Source organism: Odocoileus virginianus, chromosome 6, assembly GCF_023699985.2.
Source record: "Odocoileus virginianus isolate 20LAN1187 ecotype Illinois chromosome 6, Ovbor_1.2, whole genome shotgun sequence".
Classification (NCBI taxonomy): Eukaryota; Metazoa; Chordata; class Mammalia; order Artiodactyla; family Cervidae; genus Odocoileus; species Odocoileus virginianus.
In genome coordinates, this window is record NC_069679.1 from 14697004 (window position 1) to 14706412 (window position 9409).

Consider the following 9409-nt stretch of genomic DNA (forward strand, 5'->3'; position numbering starts at 1 on the left):
CTCGCTCAGCCAGCTTTAGGGACCACAGCTTTATACAATAGAGAACCACCAGAGGCTTTCAGCAGGATAGAAACATGATCAATCCCATGTTTTATGAAACATAACTCTGGGGACAGAATGAAGGATGGACGATCACAGACGGAGGATTAATTGGCAGGCTATTGCAATGGGACTGCAGAGAGAAGAATAGTTCTGGAATAGGCCAACAACTGTGGGTAGTAATACAGATGTGAAACCATTTTCAGAGGCAGAACAACAGGGCTTGGTAACTAATTGGCTATGGGGTTAAAAAGGAGGAAGGAAGGAAAAAGATTAAGGTGTTAGGCTTGGGTGACTGAGAGCACAATGCTATGATAATGTTGCAGAGAAGAACCAGTTCTGATTCCATGTTGAAAACTTTCTTTGACTTGCTTTTCATTGCTGTTGATATTATGGTCATACATAATGGCCTGCCTCAAAGGATCCTGCCCCTCTGGGAACTGTTAAACTAAAGTAACTTTGCTCAACCCGCGAAGAGATAATCTGACCCTGCCCACCTGTGAATGGCTACCGAAAAAGAAGAGATCAACACACCCCTTTCCAAAGGCTGGCCCTTCCAGGAGATGTTTTGCAAGACTTAAGACTCTTTTTGCTTTACTTCCTCACTGCCTCTCCCTCTCTATTCTGCCTTTAGACTTTAGGTCCTCATTGCTTCTTTCCTTCAGGCTCTATAAAAAAAAAAAAAAATCGGCATCCAGGCCCGACAAGATGATTATTTTGAGACTTTAATCTGCATCTTCTCAGTCAGCTGGCTTTCTGAATAAAGCCCTATTCGTTGCCTCAACACCTTATCTCTCAGATTTATTGGCCTCTCATGTGGTGAACAGAGTGAGTTTGAACTTGGTAACAAAAACATGATACTGTGGCCATGATGAAATGGGGAACATGGGAGTTTAGCTTTGTCTGTGGAATGGAGAAGAGTTTGGTTTTGAACCCAGTGACTGTTTCGACCTAATGGGCCTATTACCTGGCCTCAGAACAAGGTCCTATCTTCTTCCCTTTTTGCATACTGATAATTATAATTTGGGGGAAATTTTCCTCCACTCCTTGCATCACCTATGTTTGTTATTGCCTATGGCTTTCATGCTGGAGCTTTCCTCAAATGTCCAGTGACCCTTTGTTGAAGTCATGATGTTACAGGAAAATGGGGCAAGAGAGGCTGGTCAGGTCCCAGGTCTCAGATGAGTCTCTGGAATGCACAGGCAAGTGAGGGTCCTGGCTTTGCCCAGCAAAGAATTCAAGAGCAAACCATTGTAAAGTGAAAGCAGATTTATTTAAGAGGGGGATACACACTCCAAGGGTTTCCCCAGTGGCTCAGCTGTAAAGAATTCATCTGCAATGCAAGAGACGCAGGAGACTTAAGTTCAGTTCCTGGCTTGGGAAGATCCCCTGGAGGAGGACATGGCAACCCGTTCCAATATTCTTGCCAGAATTCCAGGTAACCCTCCTGGTGGGCTACAGTCCATGGGGTCACAAAGAGTCGGACACAACTGAGTGACCAACACTTTCACTTTCAATGTACTACCAAGAGCGTACACTGAACCTCAATGTCTACTGAAATTGAATCTTCCACTATCTTTGGCTTAGTAGGTTCTAACCAGTTTTTGTTATCTCTTCAAGGGTTTTGTCATTCTTTTAAAGGTTGTGCCTTGCCCTCTTCCCTCCCATTTCACAGGCAACCTAACTATACCTCACTTTAGGAGAATAAAGATCTAAAGTATTGGGCATCTAAGATCCCTGTATTAGTAAGGGTTTCCCGAAGAAACAGAACCAGCAGAAGATATATGTATGTATGTATGTATGTGTATATATATATACATACATATATAATATGTATATTAGATGGAGGTGGGAAGAGAGATTTATTTATAAAAAATTAGCTTACTCAATACACAGGCTGGGAAGTCCCATGACCCTCTGTCTACAGGCTGGAGACTCAGGAAGCTGGTGGTGTAAGTCAGTCCATGTCCAAAGGTCAGGGAACCAGGGGAGCCAAAGTTTTAAATCCCAATCCAAGGGGTAGAGAAGATGAGATGAGATGGCCCAACTCCAGCAGGCAGACAGGAAGCAGAAAGGAGTGAATTCCTTCTTCTTTCCTTTGCTTTTTTTTGTAATCAGGTCCTCAACAGATTGGGTGATGCAGTCACGTGGGGAAGGGCACTTCACTTTAGAGTTCATCATTCAAACGCTAATCTCATTCGGAAACATTCTTACACACACCCAGAAATAATGCTTAATCTGGGCATGCCAGTCAAGTTGACACCTAGAATTAATCATCACAGTCCTTGAAGTCCCTGAAGGCAGATGGTCTCTTTTTTTAAGCATTTTCATTTTTATTTTTAACTTTGTTTCTCCGTAGGCATTCTCTAGCTGCAGCGAGTGGAGGATAGTCTCTAGTTGCAGTGCACAGGCTTCTCATTGCAGTGGCTTCTCTTGTAGAACATGGGCTCGAGAGCACAGGCTCAACAGTTGTGGCACATGGGCTGAGTTGCTCCAAAGCCTGTGGGATCTTCCTGGACCAGGGATTGAACTCCTGTCCCCAGCATTGGCAAGCAGAATCCTCACCACTGAGTCACCAGGGAATCCCCAGCAGATGGTCTTTGTTCCCAGTATCCAGCACAGTAAACAGTTGATAAATATGGGCTGACTATGCAAGTACATTAATTGAGCACATCCCCATATGTGTAATCCAACTTCTACAATTTATTTCTATATTAATCTGATTAATTGTGTAGTATTGAAAATTTCCTTAACAATCACATTCTCTTCCTATGGGCAGTATATTGCACATCAGTGATCTCTACACTGTAGCCTTTTAGACTTTTGTATTTCCTCTGCAGATTCGCTACACAGTTGTAGTAGTATAGGAGATGATAGTTAATTACCATGATTTGGTGGAAAAGAGGTAAGAAATTAAACCACATGTATATTTTAAAATATTTATTTATTTATTGGCCATGCTTCATGGCATGTGGGATCTTAGTTCCCTGATCAGGAATCAAACCTGTGCCCCCTGCCTTGAAAGCTTAAAGTCTTAAGCACTGGATCACCAGGGAAGCCCCCAAGCTGGATTTTTTAAAATTGCTCTTAAGTTTAGTTTTCAGTATTCCCACAATTAAACATTCTCAGATGCAAAACCTGGAAGGGGATACTCTTTATAAAATCTCCTTTGGAACTTAAAATTTAGATTTCCACAATTAGCAGTAAATGGTTAACATTTATCTTGAAAATATACCTTTACTCTCCTAACTGATTCAAAATGCAATCAGTATTAAATAAATATGAATTTTTATAGATCAATACAAGCCTTTATTATTATATGTAATAAAGAACATATTCTATAGTTTATATATATATATTATTAACATTTGTTTAATTGGGATCAGATGAAACATTTTAAAACTTAAAAATGTGTTGGAGAATGTTCTCTCTTCTTTTTGTAAATTTATTTTTAATTGGAGGACAATTGTTTTACAGTACTGTGTTGGGTTTTGCTGTACAACAAATATATATTTATTGAATTCCTTCTATATGCCTAGTACTACTCTGGGCATTAGGGAGATAATGATAAACTAGCAAAGGTTGTGTTTGTTTGTTATTATGGAAAAATGTAAATATATACAAAGCTAGAGGAGATAGTGGGTTTCTCTGGTGGCTCAGTGGTAAAGAATCTACCTGTCAATGCATGGGACATGAGTTCCATCGCTAGGTCGGCAAGATCCCCTAGAGAAGGAAATGGCAACCCACTCCAGTATTTTTGCCTGGGAAATCTCAGGAGCCTGACAGGCTACAACCCACGAGGTCACAAAAGAGTCAGACACAACTTAGCAACTGAACAACAACCAGAGAAGATATTATAATGGACTCCTATCTACTCATCACCCAGCTTAAACAATATCATCTCATAGTCTTCTTTCATTGACAACTACCTCTCCATTCCCTTTCATATTACTTTGAAGCAAACCCAAGACATCAAATTGTTTCATCCATATTGGTATATAACTCTAAAAGATTATATAGACATGACATATATTCATTATAACCATAATATCATTTCCCCACCTAATAAATTAAAAATCCAATCATCTGTAGCTTACATTTCAACAGGGGAAACAAGGAAAAAATAAGCAAAAAATATTAGGCAATAATGACAATAATGCCCAGGTGATGGGATAAAGATTGATTTTTCTATTGGGTGATCAGAGAAATCCTGCAAGGTGACATTTGATGATGGATGAGCATAACAGGAGGGAGCAAAGCACATGACTGTGTAGAAGAAGAGTCTTCCTCACAGAAGTTCCAGCCAGTGTAAAGATCTGAGGCAGAGCTCAGTGTTCAAAGAATGGGAAAGAGGCCTAGCAGTCTGGGAGGACCAAGTGGAAGAGTACAAGGATATGATTTTGGAATGCTCACCTGAGGCCATGAGAAAGGACTTCAGACCTGACTCTAACTAGGTGGGATGGGCAGCCTTGGAGGATTCTGAGCAGGGGAGAGACATGCCTTGACTTATAATTATAGAGGAGCATTCTGGTTGCTCTGGTAAGAGTGATGTATAGGAGGACATTTTAGGAGAACAAGTGTCTGAAACAGGAGCCCAACTAGGAAATGATTGAAACACTCCAAGTGAGCGCTGGTGAGAAGGTCACAAAGGTCATTGATGAATTAGGGTAGTAGCAGTGAAGATGGTAAGAAATAAGTCATTTCTCAGTAAGTTTAAATTGACAGCTAATAGAATTGGCTGATAAACCAGATGTAGAGTAAAAGATAAGAAACAATGTAAGTCAAGGCTAACTCCAAGATGTTTGGGCTGGCCAACGAGTGCCATTTACTAAAGTGAGGAGTACTGGAGGAAGGGCAGGTTTGAAGTAATTGGACATGTTAAGTTTGAGATGCCTATTACACACACATCCAAGAAAGACATCAAGTAGATAGATAGCTAATTCCAGAGTTTCTGGGAGAGATGAGGGCTGGATCTATAAATTTGGGAGATATCAGTGTGTAGATGCTACTGTAGACGCTAGTCTCATCATGGGACTGAACGAGAACACCCAGGTAGTGAGGGAAGACAAAGAAGAGGAGAGATTGGAAAGAGAAAAAGATCCGGCTGAGGAGCCTAAGAGGCCAGTGAGGTAGAGGAAAGCCAGAAGAGTGGATCCCGTGAGCCAGGGCTGCTGTGAGATCAGTAGGCTGAAGACTGAGAAATGCCAATTAGATTGGACCCTGTGGTGGCTATCTGTGACCTTGACAGACAGCTTCATCATATGGATAAAGACAAAAGCTTAAGGGTAGTGGACTCAAGCATGAATGGAGGTGAAGAAGTGAAAACGGGGGAGCAGAGAAGTGGGCTGGCAGCTGAAGAAGGAAGTAAAGTCAAGGGAGGTTCTGTTAGTTTTGTATTTTTTAAACTGAAGTTATTACAGCATGTTTGCATGCTGATAAGAATGATCCAGGAGAGAGTAAAAAACATGATTCTGGAAAGACAGGAGTAGTTGCAGGAGCAAAATTCCTGAGTGGGTAAGAAAGGACAGGGAAGCTAGTGCACAAGTCAGGGAGACACCCAGGAACACACCACACCCATTTCTACAGGAGAGGAGATCGAGTATGCGGGGAAAGATATAGGCGCTTGGACAGATGCAGTGGCTGGAGGATATGGACATTCTCTTCTATCGTCTCACCATGAAACAATAGGCAAGGATGTCAACTGAAAGTGAGAATTTGGGGGATGGTGCTGGTTTGCAGCAAGCAGTAGATAAATGCAACAGGCAATGACTACAGGACTGCAGTAGGACTGCTGGGCAGTGTTGAGGGCCTGCTTGAGATGTGTGCTCTGTGAGAAATGATCTTTAAGTCAAACTTGGATGATGTTGTTCCCTTCTTTCCACAATCCAGTACCTCTCCCAGCACTGAGGACTGTATCTTGCTAAAATTAGTCACTACATCGGTTCATTGGTTATTATATAATTTATTATTTATTAACGCACATCACCATTCATTCACTGAATCATATTTATTGAGTACCAGGCACCACTTAAGGCACTAGGGCTATATCAGTTGAACAAAACAAACCTCTGACCTCAGAGAACTTCTCTTCCATATCTTAAAAGACAAGAGACCTCATCTTTGGTTAATACAACTCCTCAGTGAAAACCAGTGAGGAGGTGGAAGTTTCATATTTAAGTACTCAAAACTAAAGTCACCTACATTCTAAAAAGAAGAATACCAAGGTGCCATGATAGATGTGGCCAGTAAAGGAGTGAAGGACACGCAGTCTGCCTCAGGGAATGCATCTTTCTTTTTTTCCCACTGGTGCTGGGCTAGTTCCATGGAAAGCAGCCAAGTGCAGCAGACAGAAGAGTAATATGCTGGAATTTTTATCTCTAGTGTCAGAGTAAGGATTCATCATTATCTCCAGAAAAGCATGAATTAATGGACCATCATAACAAAACAGGGTCTGCTCCATCCAAATTCTCAGGACTACATAAACCAGGGAAGATACAAGTTCCTTTCAGTTTAGGAATATGTAAAACAGAGCATACCCTTGAAAGGGCTTAACTGAGGGCATCTCCTCATTCCACCTTCCTTTTTTCTTGCCCGTTTTGGCCTTTTCTTCCTTCCTTCCTTCCTTCTTCTTTACTCACTAATTTTCATCTGTTTTCCATTTTTAGTGAAACAAAGGCTCTTAGAACCACTAGCTCAGGAAGCCACTGTTTCACTATAGGCTGGTCGCTGGGATTCTAGGAAGAAAGCTGGCTTTAATTGAAATCATGGCTCCCTTCTGACTTTGGGCAGGAAGGTGCGAGAAGAGTGGATTGGGAACATGGACTGTGAGTTCCCTCCAGAAAGAGATTTGGATCCTCTTTTAGTGACCTCAGACTTCACAGCTCTGCTACAAGAAACAAGAATAAAATGCTTGTCCAGAAAAAGAAGTCAAGGGAATTCCCTGGTGGTCCAGTGGCTTTCACTGCCAGGGCCCAGGTTTGATCAGGGAACTGAAATCGTGAAAGCCATGCAACAAGGCCAAAAAAAAAAAAAAAAGTCAGAAATGGAGTGAGAGTGCTTTATGCTCTGCTCCTCTGCAGTTACTTCTTATCTGTTGTTGTTTTTTTCATCTTTTTTTTATCTGTTGTTTTGAAGGTGGAACACTGAAACACGATAGTGTTTCTGTTCCGCTATTACATGATAGCATGTCCCCATGCTATATCCCTCTCTATGCAGTAGATGTCAGCCTCACACAGTCTTTCTCTTCCTAACTACAGATTCCTAAGAAAACTACCCTCTTACGCACCCTTTCCCTGGGTAAAAAGATTAATTTCTTCTCATCTTAAGCATGAAAAACAATAGTAAACAGTGATTCTGGAAACAGAATTGTATTAATGTACCTTGAATGGACTGTGGGACTATGGGAAAATGGGACAAGTGAGGGGTGGGGGACAGGTTAAAACCTGTGGGTCTCAGTTCAGTTCAGTCGCTCAGTCGTGTCCGACTCTTTGCGACCCCGTGAATCGCAGCACGCCAGGCCCCCCTGTCCATCACCAACTCCCGGAGTTTACTCAAACTCATGTCCATCGAGTCGGTGATGCCATCCAGCCATCTCAGCATCTGTCATCCCCTTCTCCTGCCCACAGTCCCTTCCAGCATCAGGATCTTTTCCAATGAGTCAACTCTTCTCATGAGGTGGCCAAAGTATTGGAGTTTCAGCTTCAGCATCAGTCCTTCCAATGAACACCCAGGACTGATCTCCTTTAGGATGGACTGACTGGATCTCCTTGCAGTCCAAGGGACTCTCAAGAGTCTTCTCCAACACCACATTTCAAAAGCATCAATTCTTCGGCGCTCAGCTTTCTTCACAGTCCAACTCTCACACCATACATGACCACTGGAAAAATCATAGCCTTAACTAGACGGACCTTTGTTGGCACAGTAATGTCTTTGCTTTTTAATATGCGATCTAGGTTGGTCATAACTTTCCTTCCAATGAGTAAGCGTCTTTTAATTTCATGGTTGCAATCACCATCTGCAGTGATTTTGGAGCCCCAAAAATAAAGTCTGACACTGTTTCCACTGTTTCCCCATCTATTTGCCATGAAGTGATGGGACCAGATGCCATGATCCTAGTTTTCTGAATGTTGAGCTTTAAGACAACTTTTTCACTCTCCTCTTTCACTTTCATCAACTATCAGGTGTGATATCAAGGTGGGCTGTATCACAGTTATGCTATCAACTCAAGAAGATATGGACATGGACCTGATCAAAGGTCTTCATCTCCCTCAGGTGGAAGAAGCTGAGGCATCAGCAAGTAGCTGCAGTGTCCTGGGGAAAGATATCAGTGTAAACCATTGATATCCTGTCTGTCCAAAGGTGCCCTATCTTTGTCCTCAGATAAGACGTTTCTCTGAGCCTCAGCTTCCTAATCTTTAAAAGAGGAAAAAATAATTGTTCTTGTCTACCCACAGTATTTAATGAGAAAAAAAAAATCAAGATATTGTGCAGAAAACAGTTTGTAGATAATGTATTATTTAAATATAGATAGTAGATTTAAAGTTATAAAGGCAAAAATGTAAGAGTCATGATGGCATCTGTATGATCTCCGAAGGCAGCGGCGTCGGAGCTCGGCCAAACATAAACGATGACAACAGCAGCTCGGCCAACTTTTGAACCTACAAGAGGTGGAAGAGGAAAAGGTGAGGGTGATTTGAGCCAGCTGTCAAAGCAGTATTCAAGCAGAGACCTACCCTCTCATACAAAGATAAAATATAGACAGACCACTCAGGATGCCCCTGAAGAGGTTCGAAACCATGACTTCAGGAGAGAGTTGGAAGAGAGAGAGAGAGCTGCTGCAAGAGAAAAAAACAGAGATCGGCCAACCCGAGAACATATAACCTTTTCATCAGTGTCAAAGAAGCCCCGATTGGACCAGATTCCTGCTGCCAACCTTGATGCAGATGACCCTCTAACAGATGAGGAAGATGAAGATGAAGATTTTGAAGAGGAGAGTGATGATGACGACACTGCAGCTCTTCTTGCAGAGCTGGAAAAAATTAAAAAAGAAAGAGCTGAAGAGCAGGCCAGGAAGGAACAAGAACAAAAGGCTGAAGAAGAAAGGATTCATATGGAAAACATTCTGAGTGGAAACCCTCTTCTTAATCTCACTGGCCCATCCCAGCCTCAGGCCAACTTCAAAGTTAAAAGAAGGTGGGATGATGATGTTGTCTTCAAGAACTGTGCAAAAGGTGTAGATCATCAGAAGAAAGACAAAAGATTTGTAAATGATACGCTTCGATCTGAATTTCACAAAAAGTTCATGGAGAAATACATTAAATAGTACAGTTTTATGTGCTGAATTGAAGGCTATAAAATGTAAATGATCTGA

General features: G+C 41.8%; 1 pseudogene; it reads left to right on the forward strand.

Moving 5' to 3' along the window:
- The first annotated feature begins 8627 nt into the window (after positions 1 to 8627).
- On the forward strand, positions 8628 to 9409 carry LOC110148105 (spliceosome-associated protein CWC15 homolog pseudogene; annotated as a pseudogene).